At 32.9% G+C, this 23,844-nt stretch overlaps 1 protein-coding gene across 11 annotated transcripts in view; it reads left to right on the top strand.

The window, feature by feature from the left end:
- The window catches only part of LOC100740867 (potassium channel subfamily T member 2), a 200,840-nt gene that overhangs the window by 48,998 nt on the left and 127,998 nt on the right, over positions 1-23,844 (top strand). Inside the window, exon 1 of one of the 11 annotated variants that reach the window (XM_033320794.1) lies at positions 15,806-15,977. The exons of 9 other annotated variants lie outside the window; for them this stretch is intronic. The gene's annotated coding sequence lies outside the window, so the exon portion shown is untranslated. Of the gene's footprint in view, positions 1-15,805; positions 16,044-23,844 lie in introns of those variants that run through there. One more of the 11 variants, XM_033320793.1, reaches the window with a different exon arrangement.

Genomic DNA, 23,844 nt, shown 5'->3' with positions numbered 1-23,844 from the left:
AGCGAAATTCAAAGTCGATTTCCTCGAAAACAAAGCCTCAAACGAAAAACTTTTATTCTATATTTTCGACTTTCTTTTTTGCGTAGAATCACCCCCTTTCCGCTTGTACCACCATTTACCAACCATCCTGTATAGAAGTTAGAAGACATTTATTGCAAACGCATGGACATGGTAGGGATCGTTAAATTTTTTAAATAATCAACCATTGTTTATGCCGCAAACTACTTTTTTACTAAGCGTATATTTGTAGTAAGTGGCTGTCGACTTTTATATACATTTTCAAATTTGTTTCAAATTCTACCGATATAACCGTGATAATCGCGTCTCATTAGATCGCTAACAAAGTTTCGACGAGTTTCATATAATACGCATAATTTATTCGTAAAAAGTTTCATGTTCGATAATAATAAATAATAACGAAACGTCTGATGGCATTTGTTTGTTCTTATTGATTTCTAAAATAAAAAGTACGTATCAGCGTAAAATTTTATCCGCAATGGTATTACTTTTCTTTGATGATAACGTCTAAGAGTCAAAGAACGCGTAATTTTCTACCCGTCAGACAATTCAACTTAATTAAACAAATTAAATAAATGGATACATCCAAACTTTAGGCCTATTTACCACTGTAACATGATTTTCGTACATCTATTCATTGCAAACAGCCCCTTTGTCTTCTCCCTTATGAAAATATGTTCCATTCGTTTATTTGACATAATAGGGTTCACCCCCAAAGACCCTACCCGGCCAATACTCGTAACCAGTATTTTTACTACGAGTAGCGGGCGTGTCATCGTGAAACAGACGGACTTTCCCAGCCTGTTTCGAGAAACTGTTCCAAGAAAAAATGTAACGGTTCCAAAAAATGTGGCGTAATTTATGAGTAATTTCTTCCTGTTTACGAAATATATCGTAGAACGTTTATGGATATACCTTACTGATAATTAGACTGTATATTTTTTTACGTTTTATATTTGTTTGTCAATCTTAGACTAACGTTAATCATACAGATGTTATCGAGATGGCCATGTGTGTCTATAAAAATAAATAACCGTTTGATTACGTTCACTACGTCTACTAAATGTCGGTGATTATTAACCTGTTGAGTCGTTCATAGCTTCTTTTTGCTTTGTAACTCATGAAAGCTATTTCCGTGATCAGAATTGACTTAGGGAAGCATAGTTAACATCGATAATAGCAATGTTTTACGCCAGAATGCCTTATCGTTAGAAGCGACAAGCATTTCAAAGACGGGCTGATTTAATCAAAACGGGGATTTCAGTTCCGAACACGGTACGTATTCGGTAACACGAATTAAATAATTCCCTTTGTATCGAGATAACGGAATAACGATAATTCGAAGTTAATGACGTTTATTGGCTCCATGTACACCAACGGAGATTTGTTTGTTTAATCGAGTTGAAATGGTATACAGTGGCGGCTATGTAACTACAGACACAGTGCACAACCTTTGTATTAAAATTAATTAATTTAATCTGTGATCAGTATTCGAAATGAAAATTTGGAAATTGTTCCATACTTGCAATGTTTAAAAGCACGAGAAATGTATTTTTAAGTATTTTTCTGGAATTTTTTATTTTGTGTTTACTTTCTCTGCTGGAAATTTGCAATCAATTCTCTTAGAGACATCGGAAAGGAACGATTCTTTACTGAAATAAGCAATCACGTTGGTGGCTGTAACACGATTATTTGATTAACGACGAACCAAGGCACGACAGGTGTTTCACGAGGAACGAATTTCTAGAATTGAAGTAATCAACAATCACGCGAAATTAAACGGATCTTTTAAATTCAGTTGCGGCGCAAGTTCGACTCCGATATCGAATGACTGCGTAATTATAGTCGAGTTCAAGTTAATTAACGCTGCTGCATATGGAGGTGATCGTGACGTATTTACGTTTTGAGAGGTTCGTAACGAACGGACGAAATTCCGTGTGTTTCTACGGGGAAAAAATTGAAAGCCACGTACAACCATCGATGCGGTTTCCGCGTGAGAATTTTTATCTGAATGTAAAAATGTAATTTTTAGAGGGAGGTCGCTCGAAAAAACGAAAAGGGAAAATTGCTTAGGGAACCTTTGAATATTTTAAAAGAAAAACGAATTGCTATTATCTTCTACATTTCGAAATAAAATGGCGAAAATCTGGATTACTTCTTCGAATTTATTCTCATACTGAACTCGTTAATGAACAATTTCCATTCATAGAATGAGATGTAATGTTCTATATTAATTTTTTACTAGATATCTATTTGCATTAAATGATTTTAATATCCACGTACATCTTTAGGTTCGTTTGAAATTTTAACGATATAATCATATTGTGCTGATGAAATTTCAAAATATTTTATATTGTACAATATAATAATAAAATAAATTCATACGTGTAAAAGCATTCTACGATACGTGTTTAAACAGTCTCGTATATTATATAACTTTAACAGAAACTTACATCGTTGCTATATTTTCAGTACTTATATTTGAAATAACATAGCGAGCAGTTCATCTCTGCCTTACGTAAACAGCCAGCAAAATTTTAATAATATAAATTTGAATGATCAGAACAAGATACTTTAAACTTTAACATCAACTATAAATATTGAACGAAATTCATCTCCTTTCAAAAAAGGAAGAAAACGTTCGTCGAGTTGTCGTCGCTTTCTTTCCGACCAGATGTTATTCAGTTCATATTTAAAAAAGGAGATATCTGAAAGAACTGTAACTAATACTTAATTCACTCGCTATGCCCTTATATTCAGCATTAGTTGAAAATTTTTAAAACATCCCTTTTGGAATATAAAGTAGAAAATCTGGCTGGCCAGAAACTTTTTCACGCTCGTATACGCCAACAAGAAAAAAGGAAAAAAATTTTTTCTTTCGAATTCTTTCCTCTTTTTCACAAATATACGCTAAAAGGAAAAAGTAGAAAAAGGAATACTCGATTCGTTTCATACAATTTGCATTAGATAGCCAGCTGAAATCGATCCCATTAAAATATCGTACAGTGAGCCTTTGATGATGACAGCCATATTATACGACAAACAGTAATAGCTCTACGAATATGGCGTTGTATAACATTTTGTTTTGTATTTTGCATTAAATGAAGTAAAATCACTATACAATGCCATGGCGATCCTTGCACACAAACGAATTCCATTGGTTTACGCGTGAGCTGATGGAAGACTATCGAATCCGCATTAATTCATAACAATACGCAAACGTACTCGATTGGTTCACGTTGATTCGCGACCAGGGAATTAATTTTGATAGCGCTAACAAAGGATGGACACGGACGATCATAATGACACGTCAAGTAGGCCACCGAAATAATTACGCACTATTAAGCGATCTGTGGATGGAATACCAATGAGAGGATTGATTTTTTGGTTACACCATCAGTGAGCACGCTTAACACGTGCCATCGCGTAGACGGTGTTTAACGTATCGCGAATGAAATTCGTTTCGTACAAAATAGAATTTCTTTCGTAACTGTAGTTGAAGATTTTGAATAGACGACGAGATAGTTAGCAGAAGCTGTTACAAATTCCAACTTGAAATACAGTTGAAAAGGAAGATGTTTAGGATACGGTTCACGATCGGAGCAACTTGTTGCATTTCGGGGAATCTTTGGAATTTGCTGTAATGGCTCATAGAATGCAGCTTTACGAGGAATATATATGTAGCTATACGTATATTGAATTTAGAGTAGAATTGTTTGTTTCATTATTATTTACTGTAACGTAGCTTAAATAAGAGTTTTGAGAATTTTTTAAGAATGTTTAAAACTGTTCGAATAACGTAAACAAGCATGTAAAAATTAATTGTATACATTTTCTCAAAGTATCGAAGAATTGTCATGATGTGAACAAGTATATGAAAATTGTGAAAATTGAAAAATTAAGCGATTATTTAATATATTTATTATTTAATAGATTTGACGTTATTGAAGTTTGTTATCGGATAGATTTGTTGATCAATTGAGATTTAACCAACAATGAGATTAGAAAAATAATTTAATAAACAATTACAGCAATAGATAAGAATGTTGAAAAACAAAATCAGTCTTTTACATCAAAATTAAACCAAAATATTTTAGTAAAATAGAAAAAAAATATTTTTGAATATTATTTATCACATAGTTATTTACTTAAAACTATATACAGCTTTAATTCGTTATATGTCGCAAATGAATTTCTAATGCTTCGAATCAATTAACGTAATTAAAAATTTCGCGAGTTCTCGGTGATAAATCAAAAAGAAATATGTACAGGGATTTCTATTCGAGACGCAATCGTATGGAAAGAAAATCCAATGGGATCCAAAAGTAGGCCACCCAAATGTTACGTCGTGTTACTCAAAACACACATGGAATATCAATTTTCTCCCATGATCGATAGAGCACCTAATTAATAACTCGAATTGCTCAAGAACGTTTTGATTGGATTCTCTAATAAAAGGTAAAAAGCATTTCTATCTTTCTGTTGCATTCATCATAGCGAATGAAATATCAAACAAGAGCTTTTTCCAATCTCTGCCTATTTCTGCTTTAAATACACAGAAAAAGTGAAATTCTCAATTATAAAGAGCTTATCTCTCGACAAGAAATGTTTCCTGTGCAAATATGTTTCTGCGATATTCATCCCAATTGGTAATACCATCCTTTAGCAATTTGAGGTAATGTGACACAAAAATTTGTCGATAAAAGTACATTGATTTAGTAATAGGACATCTTTTTCGTAATAAACGATTGATTTCTTCACCTATTACTATCTATAAGAAGCTATTTAATCAAAAAAATCAGAAGTCTAACAACACATTGCTATTTTGCAGCGAAGTGTGTATTATAATTTTCAGATGAGTTGTATGTATGATAAGAATGTTGTAAAACGAAATCAGTCTTTTACATAAAAATTAAACCAAAATATTTTAGTAAAATAGAATAAAAATATTTTTCAATATTATTTATCACATAATTATTTACTTAAAACTATATACAGCTTTAATTCGTTATATGTCGCAAATGAATTTCTAATGCTTCGAATCAATTAACGTAATTAAAAGTTTCGCGAGTATGAGATTTCATATTTATTAATTATTAATTATAAATTCTTGGTTATAATATTAAGTTGTCCGAAAAGTGTCTTTCTTTTACAGACGCGTCTTTTGCAACAACGCATCTTTATACAAACGTTGTAATTTTTATCTTGATAAAACAAAATGAATCATAGGTAATTCGATAAAATAATATAAAACGGAAAATGTTGTGTATCCGTTATTTCCTTATAAAGCGAAAGAAACTTTTCGGACGACCTAACACAAGAACGTTTTTCTCTTCGAATGAGTTGGATCTCTCTTTTACATACTTCGCTATTTTTTACCAAATTAGATCATATCTTCGCTTCGACATCTTATCGTCATCGATAACTTCCGATATTTCTGAAAGCAGAAGAAAATATAAACAACAATCGTCGCAATTTATGTACGATAATAATGGCGTTTACAATAGCTATTGTTCCTTATGGAGATTCAACGAAGCGAATTATCGACGTTCGACATTACAATTCGCATCTCTCCGCCCTTGAATTTGTGAATCCTGCCAGAAAGAAGATATTCCGGCTCGCTGATTTTATCAATTTCGTTTTTCTGCGTTTCCTGCCTGCTCATTTGCAAGCGTAGTTATAATTTACAAGAAGAATAAAGTTAACTCTCCATGAAATTAATGACTTTCAAGGGTCTTTTCTCGACGCCTTAACGATACTTAAGAATCTGCAATCGCTAGGTTGTTCCAGAAAATTTCGTTTCAGAGTTTAATTTTATAAATCGTTCTGCGTACAAAAGCAGCCTTCTGGACGTTTTCGTGAAAAAACAGTATACATTTATTGAAATCGACCAAGTATTTTTCTTAATTTTTATGTACGAACGTCTGCATTTTTATCACTTCCACAGAAACCTACTCCTTTGAATCACTTTGTATTTCACTTATCAAATCCTTGTCTTATTTACGCATTCTCTGCACTTTTACATTTTTAATTCTCGCATAAATGGTTAAGAACACGCGGTCTATCTATTAAGATGAAAGACATGTACGCTTAAAAGTAGCGAGGAAATAAAAATTCAAATTTCTCTCAGAGACCAGTGTTCTCTAGTTAAAAGCTAAAATGCGTTCAAATTCAATATTCTTCAGTTATATTATTCTATTAATTATTAGTTACATTTCTAGATTAAATGCTAACTACGCGAAATAAAATCGGCAAAATAATTGTTCTAAAAAAAAAAAAAAATCGATTTGTACTCATCATTACTTTTTCTGTTAGAGCGATACCTTTCTCGACCTCAAAATCTTAAAATCCAACTTTTATAGTTTAGCTGACATAAAACGTTTCTCTCCCCAAGTGTTTTCGATTTCCCCTCACGAAATGGCCGTGAAAATCAAATTAATCGCAGGGCCAGTCGAATTCCTCCGATAGCGTTTTTACAGAAGCAAGATGTACTTTCCTCGATTTCATTGGGGGTTGCTTAACCGTGCCTAACCTTTATTTATTTCCTTCGATTTGGTAATAGTGTCAAAGAGCGCATCAAATAAACTGCTCTCGGTAACGTAAACAGATCCAAGTGGCTTCGATCGCGCCGAAACATTGAAATTCCTTCCTTGTAGTCTTGTAAACTTCCACAGACGGCGACGCTGTTTGGACGTTTAATTTCAATCCGCGATTCGAGTTTCAGTCCCGCGCTTTTAGTTACATTTGATGTTTATTCCCATTTTATTTGTGTTTAATAAAGCGTTTTCAAAAATATTTCAGAATTTAGTTACGCTTCTATATCTTTGTTTTTACAATTAGCAACACGTATATCAAATTTAACCACTATTTAAGTAAAATATTTGCGAACTAATTATTCGTACGATATGTCAGCGTATTTGGTTAGACGTCGCGTTGAAATAATTACGTGCCAGTTAATTTATAATTGGGCACACGTAGGTATGTGACAGACTTAAAAAGGTGTAAATAAAAAATCAAAGAGGAGAGAAATTTCAGAAAGAGAAAATATTCGCAAAGAGATAAAAGTTAGAAAGAGTACTGTGAAATTTTGTCCTAGAAATGCAAACTAAAATTTCCATTCGTTTTGTTCCAATGTCATGAATTCCCCTGCGGCTAAATTCGAGGGTTTTTACGGAGCTTTAATTTCCTTTCGATTTTATAGAAATACGCGACGATCGCAATACTGTCGAGTTCGACGTCAATTAATATAAATGTAATCCGCAGATTACGAGTTACAGATCCTCGTAATTAATGGATTTTCTTGGTGATTGTTTCACGACAAGTCGGGGTGTGTTTGACGTTAAACAGAGTTGAGAAGATTAGAATCGCGATGTGTTGTGTTATCGGAATAGGTATTTAATTAGTCGAGGCAGATAATTAAACAGGTTACGTAATGGATTGTATAATGGTTATGAAAAGGACAAATTTGTTTAAAAATACTTTTACTCTTAAAATTACTGTTTAATTAATTTTACATTATCATGATTTAATTATGACAGTAACTAGAGAGAGATTCGAAGAATTAGAAGGATTTCTAATGCATATAAGAAAAACGTCCAACAAATGTTTTATCGATTTAACAACAAAATTTCTCCGTGAATAATTTCCTCTGAATACTCTGTAAGTTTTGAATTTAACAAATTTCTGAAGATTTCGAATTTTCCTAATTGTGATTATGTCAGGTTTCAAATTATAAAATTAAATGTTAGATTCTTCGAAACAATCTGTAGATTTCTAAGACAAAATATTACGAGCTTACTTTGTTCTCTCGTAGTATTATCAATTATCATACTCTTATCGTTGAAAATCTGCGTTGTTCTTATTTCTTCAATTCTCTGTCTCTGCTGTTACTGATTTAGATATTTGTTTTATTTCTATATAGTATAATTTTTATACAGGGTGGTTGGTAACTGGTGGTACAAGCGGAAAGGGGGTGATTCTACGCAAAAACAGAAGTCGAAAATAAAAATTTAAAAATTTAAAAATTTGAAAATTTAAAAATTTGAAAATTTAAAAATTTAAAAATTTGAAAATTTAAAAATTTGAAAATTTAAAAATTTAAAAATTTAAAAATTTGAAAATTTTTAAATTTTAAAAATAACGTCAATCGAGACAACAATCTACAGTGAGATCCGTTATAACGAGGCGTGATAAAGTGCACGCGTACCGAGCGAAAATTCAAAGTCGATTTTTTCGAAAACAAAGCCTCAAACGAAAAATTTTTATTCTATATTTTCGACTTCTTTTTTCGCGTAAAATCACCCCCTTTCCGCTTGTACTACCAGTTACCAACCACCCTGTATAACAACTTTTCTGCTTTTAACACGTCTAGAAATTCTTAATTTCTATTACGGAACTTGTGCTAAAATACACGAGAAGCTATTTCAATTTGTTAATTTCGTTACGTGTAATTATGACATTAATACATGCAAAATCAGTTTCATACTAACTAATCCCATATAAAATTTGTGATTCTACGTTATTCAATTTTCATGTTCATTTCCACATTTACACGAATTATTTATTAGTACTTCGAGTTACTATTAATGTACTTTGTATTCGATGCAATGCGCAATTTTAGAATATAATTATTTATAAATTATTCTATTTTGATGCAGCTATTGGTTATCGATGTTATTTATGATTTTCTCATCGTCGTTTAATATATATTCGTATATTATCTATCGGTCAGAAACTATGCCAATCAATTCTATAAATTAAAAATGCAAAGAGCAATCAGGATTACAAACATTTTCGAAAATTTATCTTTGAGTCATTACGATTATTTATTTTACGACGAGTTTTCTAGGTTTCATAAAGCGACATGATGGACTGAGTAAACTGCACTGGAAGTTCTAGTTCTAATTTAGAAATTTTAATTACGTTTCAGTTGGTATTCATAATTTTCACGAACTCTGTATGTATATTCCTTCAAGTATAGAGAAATGTATTCATTTATTAAATCATGTAAATGTACATTTTAAGATAAAATTATTGTATTCCATTTTATTTGTCATACTATGATTAATTATGCAAAATAATAGATATTTTATTGAGATGTTCACTTTTTTTTAACTAAGAAGCATTCCTCTGATTTATATATTAAACTTGCCTTTTGATTTTGGAGTTTCTTGAAAAATGCGCTCAAATATTCACGCAGACGTGTACCTACCATAGACTTATGGGTCTTTCCTCGGAAAGCTCGTCAATTTATGAAAATAAATCATTGTTTTCTGATTGTTTACTCGAATAATAACATTAAGAATTTTATATATAAAATAGTTTTCATTTTTGACAGTACTTTGTCTAACTAAAAATTAGTTTTCGTATTATTTGTCTAAAAAATTAGAAAGATGGAGCACGGGTATACGTAACATTTTCCATCCGACTTTGCCTGTCGTAAAACTGCGAAAAATGTATTCTTTGGAGCGAAAATCGAGATTTTCTGCGCTGTTGTCACCTGTCCATCGTTACGCATCCCTTTGGAAATGCAATCGTGAATTATGAAAAAGCATTGTACAGAATTATAAAAAGGATTTAGAAGCCTTTATTATGTTCATTTGTTTCGTTATTTCGTTATTCTTATCTGTCTAAAACTTTCACACACTTCGTTTGCCTTTCTGAGCCATTACGCGTTATATTTCAAGTTATTTGCTTCGGTATCGTTGGAGAAAATGAATCGAGAAAGTTACGAGTTGCTTTCAAAAAATGTAAATAGATGCAGGAATGCGGAGATCGGCGGAAATTAGGTTCTCTGTAGTTAAAACGCAATTATGACTACTTGAGACTCCATTAGCTTCCTCAAGGGCTATGCGGATAGCGTTTTTAAATCTTTAGTAATTCCTCCAACAGAGATAAAAAAGAAAATAGGACATTCAACTCGTTGAAGTTCTCTTTTCTAGTTTGTTTATATTGTTTTAGGCAATAAAGTTTCTATTAATTGAATTTCCTATACCATTAGATTTGTCGGCTTGGCTGAGCGATCCTTCTACTCGTGTCGTATGACTACTTCGTTAATTAAAATCGGTCAGTCCCTTTTGGCCATGTCGAGGAATCGAGTTTAGAACCACGTTAAAGCAAGTTTTCCTCGTAGCGCACTTACGATTTCTAAAATTGATTACTGAAGATATAACTAAAATTATATTAGCGTGGAAAGTTTGATATAGAAATTCTGTTAGATGAATTATTTTTATCGACGTTATAATTGACACCGTAAGTATTATTCTATAATATAATTTATTAATAGCTGTCATTGTTTGGAAATTATTATTATTAATCAAACGTATCTAGAAGAAAGATTTCAGAATTTCAAAACGCCACTGTTCGATTGTCTACGGAAGACATCAATTTTGTTTCGTTTTAAAAAACTTCAATAAATTTTAGAACTGTTCGTATCAAAGTATGTTGGTCAAGGATAATAAAGAGACGCTTTATGTAATTAAGGTAAGAAAAGACAAAGGTGCGTAATTCAGTGTTGACGTGATTCTGTATCGAAAGTTATCTTTCCCATGATTAACAGTATAGATCGCGTATTAAAACTAAAATAATTAATACACTACAATCGATTGAAAATTCTGGATCAACAGAACGATAAGAAAAGAAGAGCGGCAAAGAGTAACTTTATGTAATTAAACTAACAAGAGCCAGAAGAGTGCCGATAATTTTCTCGTTGGAGCTCGATTCCTGCAACGTGCACAATATAATAAAGTCAACAAGATAATCTAAAAACTGTCTTCGTTCTCTCATCCATCGTCTATTGTCGTGCAAGACAGGTTCGTTAAGGATGAAGTTGTAGCTTGTTCTCCAGCTTTAATTTAATGTAACACTTTTGGATTCTCCAGTACGTCGTCTTTCACGCTACTCCTCGTGCAGGAGTCTACAAGGATGTACGTGTCAGATGAAAGGGTTTACGATTAATCTGATCTTCTCTCTCTCTCTCTTTCTCTCTCTCTCTCTCTCTCTCTCCATTTCTCTTTCTCTTACCAGTATATCCTACGCAAGATTAGTAGACAGTCGTCGTTTGTGGTGCACTGCAACGCACACTAATTAAAGGAAACGATCAGTCCGCATGGAAAGTGCAAAACAGATCGAAAGTCGTAATCACAGTCCCGTTTGACCTGGATCCTGTGATTACGTCCCTTCTCCGGATGAGTCTCGACTTCGTATCGGATACCGTCTGCCATCTGTAATTCGTTACCGCGAACTTGGATTAAAAAAGAGTATCGAAACGGTTCCCGTAGAAGTGTGACATCCGAGCTTGACATATTCGTGGAAGATATGAAAGGAACACGATGGAAGTAATTCAAAGTTGTGATTCAGGCTTTATTATATAAAAATAAAAGTTCACGAGACAGAAGTTTGTAAAGTACTTAATAAAATGGTTCTTGCGAAAGTTCTATATTAAAAGTGTGTGTAAGAGTGCGGCACACGACGAAATTTCCGAATAAATTCCATTCTCTAATTGAGGTTCTTTGTTCGCTGTTGACGCGATACGAGGTGTTTGATATCTGTAACAGTCTAAAAGTTGTTGAAAATCTAACATACGCTGTGCAATATATAATCGTAAGTATTGCAGTTGAGAAGCGAATAAATCGTTGTTCTTTTTTATGTAAGCGTCAGGCTCATTTTATAAATATAATTGACTGTACCATTAGTACCATTACTCGTATTAAGACTAGAATTATTGTTATTAATGTTTTACGACGGTATTATCAATATTATATTACGCAATTATTAAAATAGTTAAAAATATAACAATCGTGGATAGATGGAATTGCAATCGGTTTGCATGTAAAAATATTTATGTAAACCGATTGGAAAGAAGAAAAGAAGATTCCAAGCAACTTCTTTTATAGGATAAGAAGAACATTAAATTTTCATAATGTTGGAAAGGCAGTATCAGAGATGCAAATTATAATCAAACTTACGTTTCATTTAAAATTCATGATATAGATCAGTACCAGCGCACTGAACGGAAATAAAATTTATCAAAGTGAATACAAACCTAAAAGAAGAATCTATAATTATGGGATAGTAATTTCCTAGCGCCTAGAAAGGTTAACGTTAAACTCGAAACAAGTAAGAACTGCTGGCAGGAGATTGTAACAATTATACTAGTTTCGGTATTAGGGTTATTCAGTATTCCGAGAGTATTCTCAGAGATTAAGGCAATTTAGAATCCGGAATTCGAGACGATCACGGAGGTTTCGAATTTTCCATTTAGCGTCTGAAGTTTAGAGCGCGCATTTCAGTTTTTAGATATTTTTTAATCTGCACTATGATACACGAATCTGGATTTTAAGAGATTTGGGATTTGAAATTAGATCTTTCAGAGTTTCGATGCTTGAGATCAAAATTCTGGGTTTCGGAATCGGGTTTCTCAGGATTCTGGTATCTGCAATCAAAATCCTGGAGACCTTGACATTTTGAATTTTCAGGTATTCGGAATCAAATTTCTGTGAGTATTGAGATTTAAAAGTCTGCAATCTAAATTCTGCTGTCTACAGATAGATCTCTACGATATATAGATAATCAAATTTCCATGAATGTTGAAGTTTAAAATGAAAGTTCTAGAACTTCATGCCCGTTTCCGGGACTCGAAGTAAATATTCAATAACACGAAAGTTTCTTGTCCATCCCTTCGTTATCTGTTACGTATATCTCCTACGTATTCATTTGTGTAAAATCTGGCTGTAGATTAAGAGCGATGCAAGATAAACATAGTGTGTTAAGCGTTAATCTAGATATGATAATCTTTGCCTAGTTTGTGCACGAATGAACCACCGATTTCTTTGCACATTATTTGTTATCTACAGTTTCATCGAGTTTATGATTTATAATACCCGTATTTCCTATTTGAAGGAAAAAAGGATGGCCAATGCTGAAAATAAATACCAGGAAGTTATTGTATAACCATAAATTATGCTTATTTAACCGCAGATAAAATAACATACCGGTTGTAGATTAAACGCAAATCAAATAACTGCGACATCGTTTAGAAATAGTGATGAATTGATGAAAAAGGATCTCTCAGATTATTATTGAATCCTTCGATTCGATGCATCTCTATTTAAAAAGCAAATTAATCGGTCGAATTATTAAAATAAATTAAGAAATACGAAACCGTCGTACGAATCATGGAAATAAATCGTAAAAGAAGATGAGTAAACGCGATTCAATTTCAAAGGTTTTAGCTAGATCGTACAAAAATAAAACACTGTGGCCAGTACTGCCAATCGAAATTCGTGTTTCATCGGTCAAATGGAAAGCCGCTGCTATGACAAATTTTTATCTCCGAATCGCAATGACGCGACTAGAATTGCTTTTATATCAAATCTACTTTCTATTAGCGGATTAGAAGACGTTTTAGATACGGTGTCCTGGCAAGAAATGTCACGATCATCTGTCATATCGTGAAATGGTTATCTGTCCTTTTCTGTAATTCGATCAATTTAATGAAGCTTTGTGGAAACAGAAGGGTCGGTTGGTAATCACAGGCAGAAATAAATGGATCTTTGTGATTTCTGAGTTGAAGGTAATTTCAATGTTTTATCGTGAACATTGGCCGCAACCGGTGAATTTAACGAGTTCCGATTTAAACAAAGTAGAATTTTGATTAAATAGGTTTCCAAATGTTTTGTTGCTCTGCTTTTGATCTGATCGCTAGGAGTGTTTTAAATAATTGCTTTCATTGACGTTCCGTACAATAAATCTTTCTCTAATTTGCGATAATTTAACTAATCGTCCATATTATACGTGTAATTCGATGTTTTGCTCAAATATCTGTGATTAATAGTAAATACGTAGAATATTTATCGTCATAAATATTACGAGAAGATAAATTCTTTTATCATTGATTTCTTTTTACTCTCCTCTTTCGTTTTGCTTTAAATTTGTATTTTCTTTCGTAATTATAATTCCACGATGTAAATAATAAAAGAACCGACTCAGTGATAAAAAACACGAGTGAAGTTTCAATGGTACGTAAATAGGAAGAAATATAAGAAGCATAATAATAATATACTGGTACTATCACGAGTTGGAGAAAGCTTTAGACTGAAATATAACTTGGACATTTTAGTCGAGCAACGAAATCATTATTTTTTAATCTTCTTTAGGGTACTTAGGAAATTACATACAATGCGATTATTTTATATGGAAATGTATCATTTTTTGCTCTCAAAACTTTATCTCTTTCACGTTTTGTTTCCACGTTTATTTATTTTCTATCTTTTTTTCTATATTTACGATATTATTTTCTACATTTGCGAATTTTACGAGGTGTTTGTCTCCTCTGCGAAATTCAAATAACTGAAACTCAAACGTAGCACGCCCAGTATTTTATATTTATATAAAATTTTCCATCGGTTACGTATATGTCAAAGAAGAACCAAGACGACAAGGTTCTGTTTTTCTAGGAAAAGCAAGTAATTTCTGGCATTGCATAACTCTTTGATCGTATTGGATTCTTTGATTCGAACCTCTCTCTTGGGACTTCGAAATGGGAATCTCGATTGACTCTTTAGAAGCTGTTATTTCACTAAAGATCGCTTGACCAAATAAACCGTCCTTGATATAACAACAACTCGTAATTTTTAAGAAACTCTAAGGACAGAAATAACAATGAAAACCCTTGGAACGTTTCGTCGAAGAATCTTTATATCTGTTTTTTCTCTCACATTTTGTCTTCACACATACGTAGAAAAAGTTATGAATTTTATTTGATTTCTCCATCTAATCTATATGCAACTTAACAGGTTCATAACAGTTAGATTTCAACGTGTGCCATTTTCTCCAAATATTCAGTTACAGAAGACAGTTTTAGTTTGTCTTTTGCCATGCGTTTCCGATCGATTTGGGCTCACGTATTCCGTAAACGTCCTACTCTTTGGTGAATGGAAACACGTTTGACAACATCCCTTTACTATTGCGCTCGAGTATGTACCTACTTACTACCCACTTTGACTTGCACTTACGCCTCCCCATAGAACACTCTCTTCTTCATCACAATAATCCATTCCATGCATCGAACTTTAATGTATTGTTCTAACCATAGAAGCATCAGCAGCTAATCGAAAAATTAACATTAGCAAGTAATCAGAAGGCGCGGATTAACAAATTATTGAAACTACTTTAGAGCTTGTAATTTCTTTCGAGAAAAATTTTCGAAAACATAGCCTTCTTCTTTCCACCTGTTAGCTAAACTTAACATTCACATATGTATGTGCATATTTTATTTTAATTCGATCAAATGCTATACATTATACATTGATGAATTATTAACGTTGTACGTTACAACAGTGAAGATGAACCTTTAACGTGTACAAAGTCATTCAAGAGAAACATAATCTGCGTTACAGTTGGAGTGCAAATAAAGAAAGCAAAAGATCGACCCGAGACATCGAGTCTTTTAAATTCCGACGAATTTTCATCCTTTTATGAAATTGTTGTAATCTACGATCGACCATCCAAGGTACAACGCATGGACCAACGAGAAGAAACATTTGTTCAAAACGGAAGAAAATGATTCGTAGTTTCTATCAAAGCATATCTCGATTTATATATATACCGATCTGTATCTAATCTTTGATAATTCACTGGGGCCATTCTGTAAAGGAAAAATCAGTCAATTAATACAGAGAGAAAGACAGAAGGAAAAGGAACAAGAAAGAAAGAAGAAAATAAAAAGACTATCGCGAAGTCTTGATATTTTTGAAATCTTTATAAATGCAATATCGAACCTGCTGAAGATTATCCGCGAGCTTGTTAAGCTCGATAGCATCGAACTTCGAAGAGATTTCTTAATTATTGAAAAACGACACACCGAGGTGACTCTCCCGAATACAATTGCTTCGTATTATCAACGGTGTATTAAAAAAAAAGCAAAGCGTTCAAAGTGTTAAGTGCGAAACGATCGGCAGGTATTGTGCACAGCCACGTTCAGAACGAAGTGTGTTATAATACTTGTTGCACGAAATGTCTTGAGTGTAAGTTGGTGTATTCCTGAATTAATATCGCACACAGCTGCACGCGTGCACGTCAAACAGCGAGTTCGAAATGGATTGAGAACGAGAACGAAGGTTCTCTTGTTTTTAACCCTTTCACGTGCCTCTTGAAACATCCCTTTCCGCTTGTTCTTTGATCAAGGATTTAATGCACGAGCTTTTTGAAGCTTTAATACCTTATTTAAAAAATGTCTTTCGCAATAGAGACCACTCTCTTCGGATATAATTAGATTCGAGATAGTTTGGAATTTTATGATTAAATTTGTTCCTTTGGGATTTTAATGCTTCGTTTTTTATTTTCGGATATTTTCCTCGAAATGATTGAACTCGATATGATTAATAAGTTTGCGCTTTAATTCGAAATAATTCGAACTGCACGCGTTGACGATTTCAATTACGTTGCCTTTGCTATATTTGATGCGAATGTGCGAAGTTTTCGTGCGCGAAAGGGTTAATATGTCTGCTTTGCATGCTGTGTTGTTCATTTGTCGTATCGAAATATCTACAGTTCTTTAGGAATGACGTGCTTTTTTCTTCTGTCAATATTTGGAATGCAAACGTTTGTCCTTTATTAAACCATGGTTCCTCAAGATTTGGTTAAAACGTTCAATTTTATCGTTACTGGTGTTAGTTTTTAAAATTACGTTTACACTCTAACGAGAACACGAAACCTCGTTTAACATTGCCTAGTATACCGGAATACCGATCGATATTATCGAATTGACAGGTTAAGCACCTGCGAACTTCTTTCCTGATCACGTTTATTTATTTTTTTTTTTCGTGCGAGAAGAACGATATAATTTACTTTTTTCGACTGTATAATACTGATTTCTAATTCTAAATAGCTTTGTTTGTAATTTTTTGTAATTTTTAATTTTGTTTGTAAAGAAATAGAGGGATTTTTTCCGTGAAACCATTTCGTTGTATTTCCGTGTTGAGGGAATTGATCGTTTCTTCATTTTTAAAAGAGAATTCTTTCATTTTGAATTTTACCTTCTGTTTATCATATTTCCCATAATACGAGATAAACAAAATATTTTATATAACTGTTGCATAAGAACCTGTCACATACAGTTAAAATAGTTAAAAATTTGTTAAAATTAATATCAAAACTACGATTATAGATTTTGTAGGATTTAAATACATTTTTATGAATGTAAATTTTATACATATTTTATATATGTAATTTTATACAATTTCAGTTTCATATTTTTTAAAATATTATTTTTTGATTCGTAAAATAGATACGCTATGTTCTAAGAAGTCCTTTATATTCCTTTGTATTTATATTCTCCGGTATTTCCATTGTTAATTTTTCTACTACGTAGTATCTTTTCATACAAGTACCCAATATATGTGGAATTTGAATAACATTATTTATTACACTGAATATGGACACATATTTTTCTTCAATCTCTCAGTATTTCAAACGATTGCGGCAGATAACATTTTTATTTTATTGTCACCTAGTTTATTTTACGTAGTCAAACGTTTTCGCGTATTATCGCTTAAATCCTCGAACTTGGATAAATAAATACTTAACTCCGAATGATTTTTAAACGTATCTGTTATTTGAATTTGTTGAAATTTATTTTCTCAAAGAGATATGTAACCCATCGTGCGATACTTGCGTTCGTTTCGTGCATCTATTATATTTAGTTTGGCTTAATATTTCTGGTATTTTAGTATTCGTATCGGATTTGAATTTACGAATCGTAAAACTCGGCGAAAAGATCATGCTGTTTCTAGAATATATTTTACTTGCACGTTATAAGGGTACATAGTTCTCTAATAATTTAACAACTATATTTGATATCGTATAATGCTCTGATAAAAATTATTACTAATGGAGCATGTGAACGATATTTTTATAATAGAAATTTAAAGAAACCAAATTCCTGAAAATTGACAAATAGTAAATTTTCGTTGGAACAACGATCGTAGAACGCAATTTCGTTGTCGTTTGACAAACGTTCGTTTCTCATTTTTGACCTCTAATTTAGCTCGACAGTTTCATTTCTCACTATAATACAGATCTTAGCTTCGCGCTAATTATGCCAACGCAGAAAGGTCGTCGTTCTTCGAATTACTAGGAATATACTGTTTCCTTGGTGCATGTAAGTCTTTGGTAAAGGCTTTTTAGACTCAAGCTCTCAGCCGTAAAGCAACGTGAAGTAAAACAAACTTTCTCTCATTAACAAGTATATATTCCAAACAATAAACACATCTTGAAAGATTTTGAAAATATGTACAAGATGTAAATTTATTATATATAGAAAAATGTAGAAAATTTAAGTTAAACGATTCGTTATAAAAATATCATCGTGCTCTGAATCTAATACATTTCTTTCCTTTAAACGTAGAATATATTATTCTCCAAAAAATTGCTTCAGAGAAATAATTTAGCGATAGAAAATGTTCGATATTTACAAATTCTCGGATTATTGCAGTATATACGTTCTTCGGTATACTGCATTCATCGCAATAATCAGGCAAACAGAGTGACAACGGTGGACGTTAATTAACCAGCCTGTATTAACTAGTCCGGAAAATCTGACGTATTAATTCGAGAACTGTTACGGTCGTGCTTGTATGTGTTTGCTAATTTGAGAGATGATATTACGATATGTCAGACCCTATTGTACAGAAGATGTCGAGTCTCTCAAGTATTGATTATATTTCCAAAGTTTCTTTACTTCGTGAACTAAAGTGGAAGCCTTCGATATTGGTGGTACGTGAGCTTTTTCTACTGTGCTTTAAATTAGAAGTGATTATTACTTTTTCGGTTTTTCGTCTGGCTGTACACTGCCTCTAAAATACCATCCTCGTTTCGCTATATTATTTTGTATCATTGCACAAGTTATATTATTTGTCAGGCCGTGACCTGTTTTTTCATAATTTCTATCCTTCCTTCTTGTTAAAAGCTATTCGCAAGAACGTCATACTTACTCAATACAATTATACTGTTTAGCAAGAACAATATTAAAATTCAAAACAGAATTTTTTAATCTCATTTTAATAACAGACAATATTCCATACACTTTAAATAAGCGAGATTTTATCGAACATCTGTTCAACAAAATCACAAGATGTACAATCATTTACATTGCCAAACTTACCAAGTCCACTCGTACAAAATTACTTCGACCTATAAAACAGAAAAATCTCTCTGTATCTTAAAACTTGTGTCCGTACACGCAACGCGAAATTTCCATGTTCTCAAAAATAACAAATATTCCGTCCACGTCGAGAACTGAGTGCAGTTCAATGCCCGCTGAAACTAAAAAACAACGTCTTCTCGATTCTGGAAACGCGAATCGTCATGCGAATTCTCGTGTACACGCGAGAACGTTGGTATTGCGTGTATTTCTCGAATGTCCAAGAACTCGAACCAAATAGTCCAGTTAACAAGTAGGCGCCTGCATTGCGGCATGGAAAGCACCAAACTCGTTTAGCTTCTCTCGTCTTTCTCGTTTTCGCCATGTATCCCGTCATGTTCCTATGCCTGGTTCGTTTCGACTTTTCCGTATCCGTTACAGGGAATTCTCAAGACTCCTCGCTCGTAAATCTGCGCACGTTCACGATGGCAGGCGTGATTCGTGGCGAGGCTTCCTACTCGCGTTGTTTCCGAGAAAATAGAACGCCAGTGGCTTCTCGTCATCTTAAATGTAACAGGGCAATATTTTCCCTCTTGTGCTCGCGATTCTTATCGTTAACATGATTATGCGAACGCTTGAGATTTCGAAGGAGCTTGGGTAAGAATAGGTCCGAGATTTCGTGTTATTTTGAGACTAGAAAGTTTGGAATTTCAACTAGTTATTTACGAACTTGAGCGATCCGCATGAAACTTCCAGCAGATCGGTGGATTAGATTTGCACGTACAAGTAGCTTTGGTCTCAGACAGATCGGACTACTCACTTTGATCCTCAAGTTTGACAACTGACCCGATATTTTATTGGTCGATGTCATTCCTGTTTCTCGTGTGATGATGGAGGAATTGGCAGAGAATTACGGATTTGTCGGAGAATTCATTTGACAATCGGGTGTTTGAAATATCGTAGATCGCTCAATCTCTTAATTGTAGCATTGGAAATTAAATTCTAATTCGTTCCTTGATAGCAATTTGACGTGGTGATAAGAAATCAATAATCGTAATAAATGAATCGATTGTTGGATTTTCAAATCGTTCTTTGAACCAAAGAAATTGTTTTTCTTCAAATCAAAGCCTTTTTGTTGGAACGTAATAATATCAGACATTCTCGCCGATTTGAATCCATCAAAGATCGTTCAACGAGCCTTTATAGTACGTTAATAGATGCCGTTAGATTTTCTAACAATTTTTAAAGGACCGTTGGACAGCGTTTCTAGTTTTTGCATGTTGAAAATTTGTCGCGTTGAAAGTTGTAATTACGCGAGAAACAGCAATTTTCCACAAGGTGAATTTCACCTGGTCTTTAAAAGGATTTTCAGTTATTTCAGTAGTTAAACACTTTGACAAATTTCACGCTGACAGACTCGAAGCAATTTCTAGTTGCGACAACAGCCATGTTCCTTTTTTCGTATAGAAAGCTTTATTATGATTGGGATACGCTATACATTTTTTAGAATGCAATTTGTTTGCCCTATACAACTACGATATTTATTTCACTTTTCTTTCCATTACTCTCACGAGGAAGGATTTAGTGATTCGATAATGTTGGATAATTCATTAAAATCTGAAATATTTATTTCATCTGCAAGAAAATTAATTCTTGAAATATTTTGGTTCGTCCTTTATAATTTTTAGAAATTAAATACTCTCCTCGATACTTTGGCAATTTTAGAAATTAAATATCCCGATCAATGTCTTAAGATTTCTAGAAATTTAAATGTTACAAGCACGATTGAAATTATTTAACCCTCAATCTCGATCTTCATACGTGTTACCAAGGCGCGTTCCTTTCCTGTTTGAGTTGTCCGACGATTCGAGACATTAAGCCAATTGAGTGCATCCACGATATCATATAATTCGCATCCAGACTGATTTTACGATAGTTGAACCTGTTTTATGTTTCGATTCCGCGTTGGAAGAAAAAGAAAGGAAAATCTATTTCTTATCGAGTATTACGCAATCTTTATATCAAACTCGAAAGAGTCTCGATAAAATTTGATCGTTTGATTGTAGGATAGGATAGAGTTATTTTATAAGACAGTAAAACATTGATTATCAGAGCTAATCATGATACCTGTTATTCGGAAATTAGAAAGGGAAATCTATTTATTATTGAATATTATGCAATCTTTATATCAAACTCGAAAGGGTCTCGATAAAATTTGATCGTTTGATTGTAGGATAGAATAAAGTTATTTTATAAAACAGTAAAACATTGATTATCAGAGCTAATCATAATACCCTTTGTTCAGGTTATCTAACTTTTTTACATACATGTGAAGAAAGATCATTTTGAAATAGTTTAAACTGAGGGCTATTTTAACCTATTTCAATTACCAATTCATATTTTAATATTCATTTCACTTGCATAATAAATAATTTAAAACATTTTAGCTGCTAAAATTTGTACAATGAACTAACCTTTTCCGAAAATTATAATATTCAATTTATGATTTTAACCAGGTACACTAATAATAGCTAATGCGGCGTAAATAATTAAACCTATTCGTAGTTAATGTAGCGTAAGTAATTAATTTTAAATTTTTAATTTAATTTAAAACTATTTTGTAAATATTAATATTAAACTGATGTAAAAACTGTTGAATAAAAATATAACAATTTTTCCCAGCTTCTATGTTTATTTTTCAATCTTTCTTACAAAGAGTCATACTCAAATTTTCCATTAATCAATGTTATGGTAATTAAGGTTCTACTGTATATAACTTGCGTTGAATATGCAACGTCGTTGAATACGCAAATTGAGCTTCAATTTCATTAACAAAGTGTCTCAATATAAACTGTTGTGTGCAAGAACTCTGAATCAGGTCAATGTTTTACAGTAAATAATCGTGCAACCATACTCTGTAAGAAGAGTCAATAAACGGGAGCATCGGCATTACCTTGGAAGGTGCATTATTACTATGCGCTCGAAGGTAACGCACGACACGTGTTAATTTCACCACAACCGAACGCCATGTCTCTCTCGTAGCTTTCGCTTACTCGATTTGTCTGCTGATGTCGACAGCTTGTAATTAGGAAAGTTTCAGTGTATTTTATAATTCTCTGTACATAATATCGTTGTACTTTACGAAATATAGGCAGAAAATACTGTTAAATTAAAAAAGTTTCTAAAAAGTTTCTATATTAAGAAGATGATTTGCAACTATAATCTAATTCCTTGATTTCATTGTGATTTAATTTTAAAGAAAATGAACGTAGATTAATCCGGTTCTCAAGTACAGAATCATTGACTGAAATTTACATTTCATTCGATCCAACGATTCAAAAATATTAAACTTCATCTCGAAAGATTCCACTGGGTCGATCATGATCGTTCTCCTAAGGTAACCAATATAATGTACTACCACTTTCGCGTAATCCTTATTCCCTTGGCCGATAAGTTACATATCTCAGCACGATCACACGAAACAAGTGAAGTTCTAACAAACTGTGGGACCTGGGTAAGGTAGAAGTCCGTGATCACTTTGTCAAAGGTTTCCAGGAACTTGTTTAGAGTCTCCGATTCATGTGGTGGAACTTTTAGGTTACTGTCGCTAACTTATACGGAAGCGATGTAGCGTGAAGCAAAGAACAGTTCGGTATAATCCGTTTAATTTTCTCCATTATCGAGGTGAACGTATTTACAACCGATATTCTGGCAATTCCATTATCGTGTCACGATACGCGATACGTCTAAAGCCACGTATCCACCGGTGATACAAGTAAGCGAGAAATGGGAATAACGTTAAAGATACATAAAATTATAGCGATTATTGATGCGGAAAATTCTCGAACCGTTTATAATAAATTCGGAGATAAGCAGTGCTAAATTAGATTGTTGAAGTTTTGTAAAACGTATTCTTGGTATATACGTATGAAGTTCTGAAAACTTTATTCTAGTGTATAAAAGCTTCGAGAAATATCGTAGATAAGAAGCTCGGTTAAAAAAATGTGTTGCTGTATGTTCTTTTTTCAGTAGCGAGATAAGTACAGGAAACGACGCGTAACATTCGTATTTATTTTAGGGATTTTGGTACAAACTTCCAAATTCCTTCCGTATAACTACACATGGAAACGTATTTCAGTGTTTAAAAATACAGACTTTCTTTTAGCTAACTTTAACTTTATCCAAGTTTCCTTAAATGATGAACTTTGTCTCTTGTATCGTCCCTTCTGCGAATTCCACGAATTCGGTCGTAAACGTATAAATAAGGAAATACTGATAGATGGGAACGATATATCTTACGTTTACATTGGCCCATTAACCGTGAAATAACAGTTAATCCGAACAGTTACAAGTACACTTACAAATTTTAGTACCCACTCGATCTAAGTTTCGAAACTTAATCAAATCGACTTGTTTGAATTAACAATTTCGTAAATGCAATCACCGAGGTTAATCTTCTCCAATATTCTGAATATCTTGAATATTGAAATCTTACTGTTGACTTAAATTTCCCAGACTATATTGAATTCGATCTATTCCATACCCGCGAACGTTTACAACCAATTAGTAAATACGTGAAATACGAACATGCACGAATGCTTGTAAATTTTTTTTGGCATTTACGAGTTCCTTCGAGTAGTATCAGTGTCTCAAAAAAAAAAAAAAAAAAAAAAAAAAAAAAAATT

Source organism: Bombus impatiens, unplaced genomic scaffold (genome assembly GCF_000188095.3).
Source record: "Bombus impatiens unplaced genomic scaffold, BIMP_2.2 scf_0359, whole genome shotgun sequence".
NCBI lineage: Eukaryota > Metazoa > Arthropoda > Insecta > Hymenoptera > Apidae > Bombus > Bombus impatiens.
Note: the sequence above shows the minus strand (reverse complement) of the source record. Positions and strands in the feature narration are given on the sequence as shown.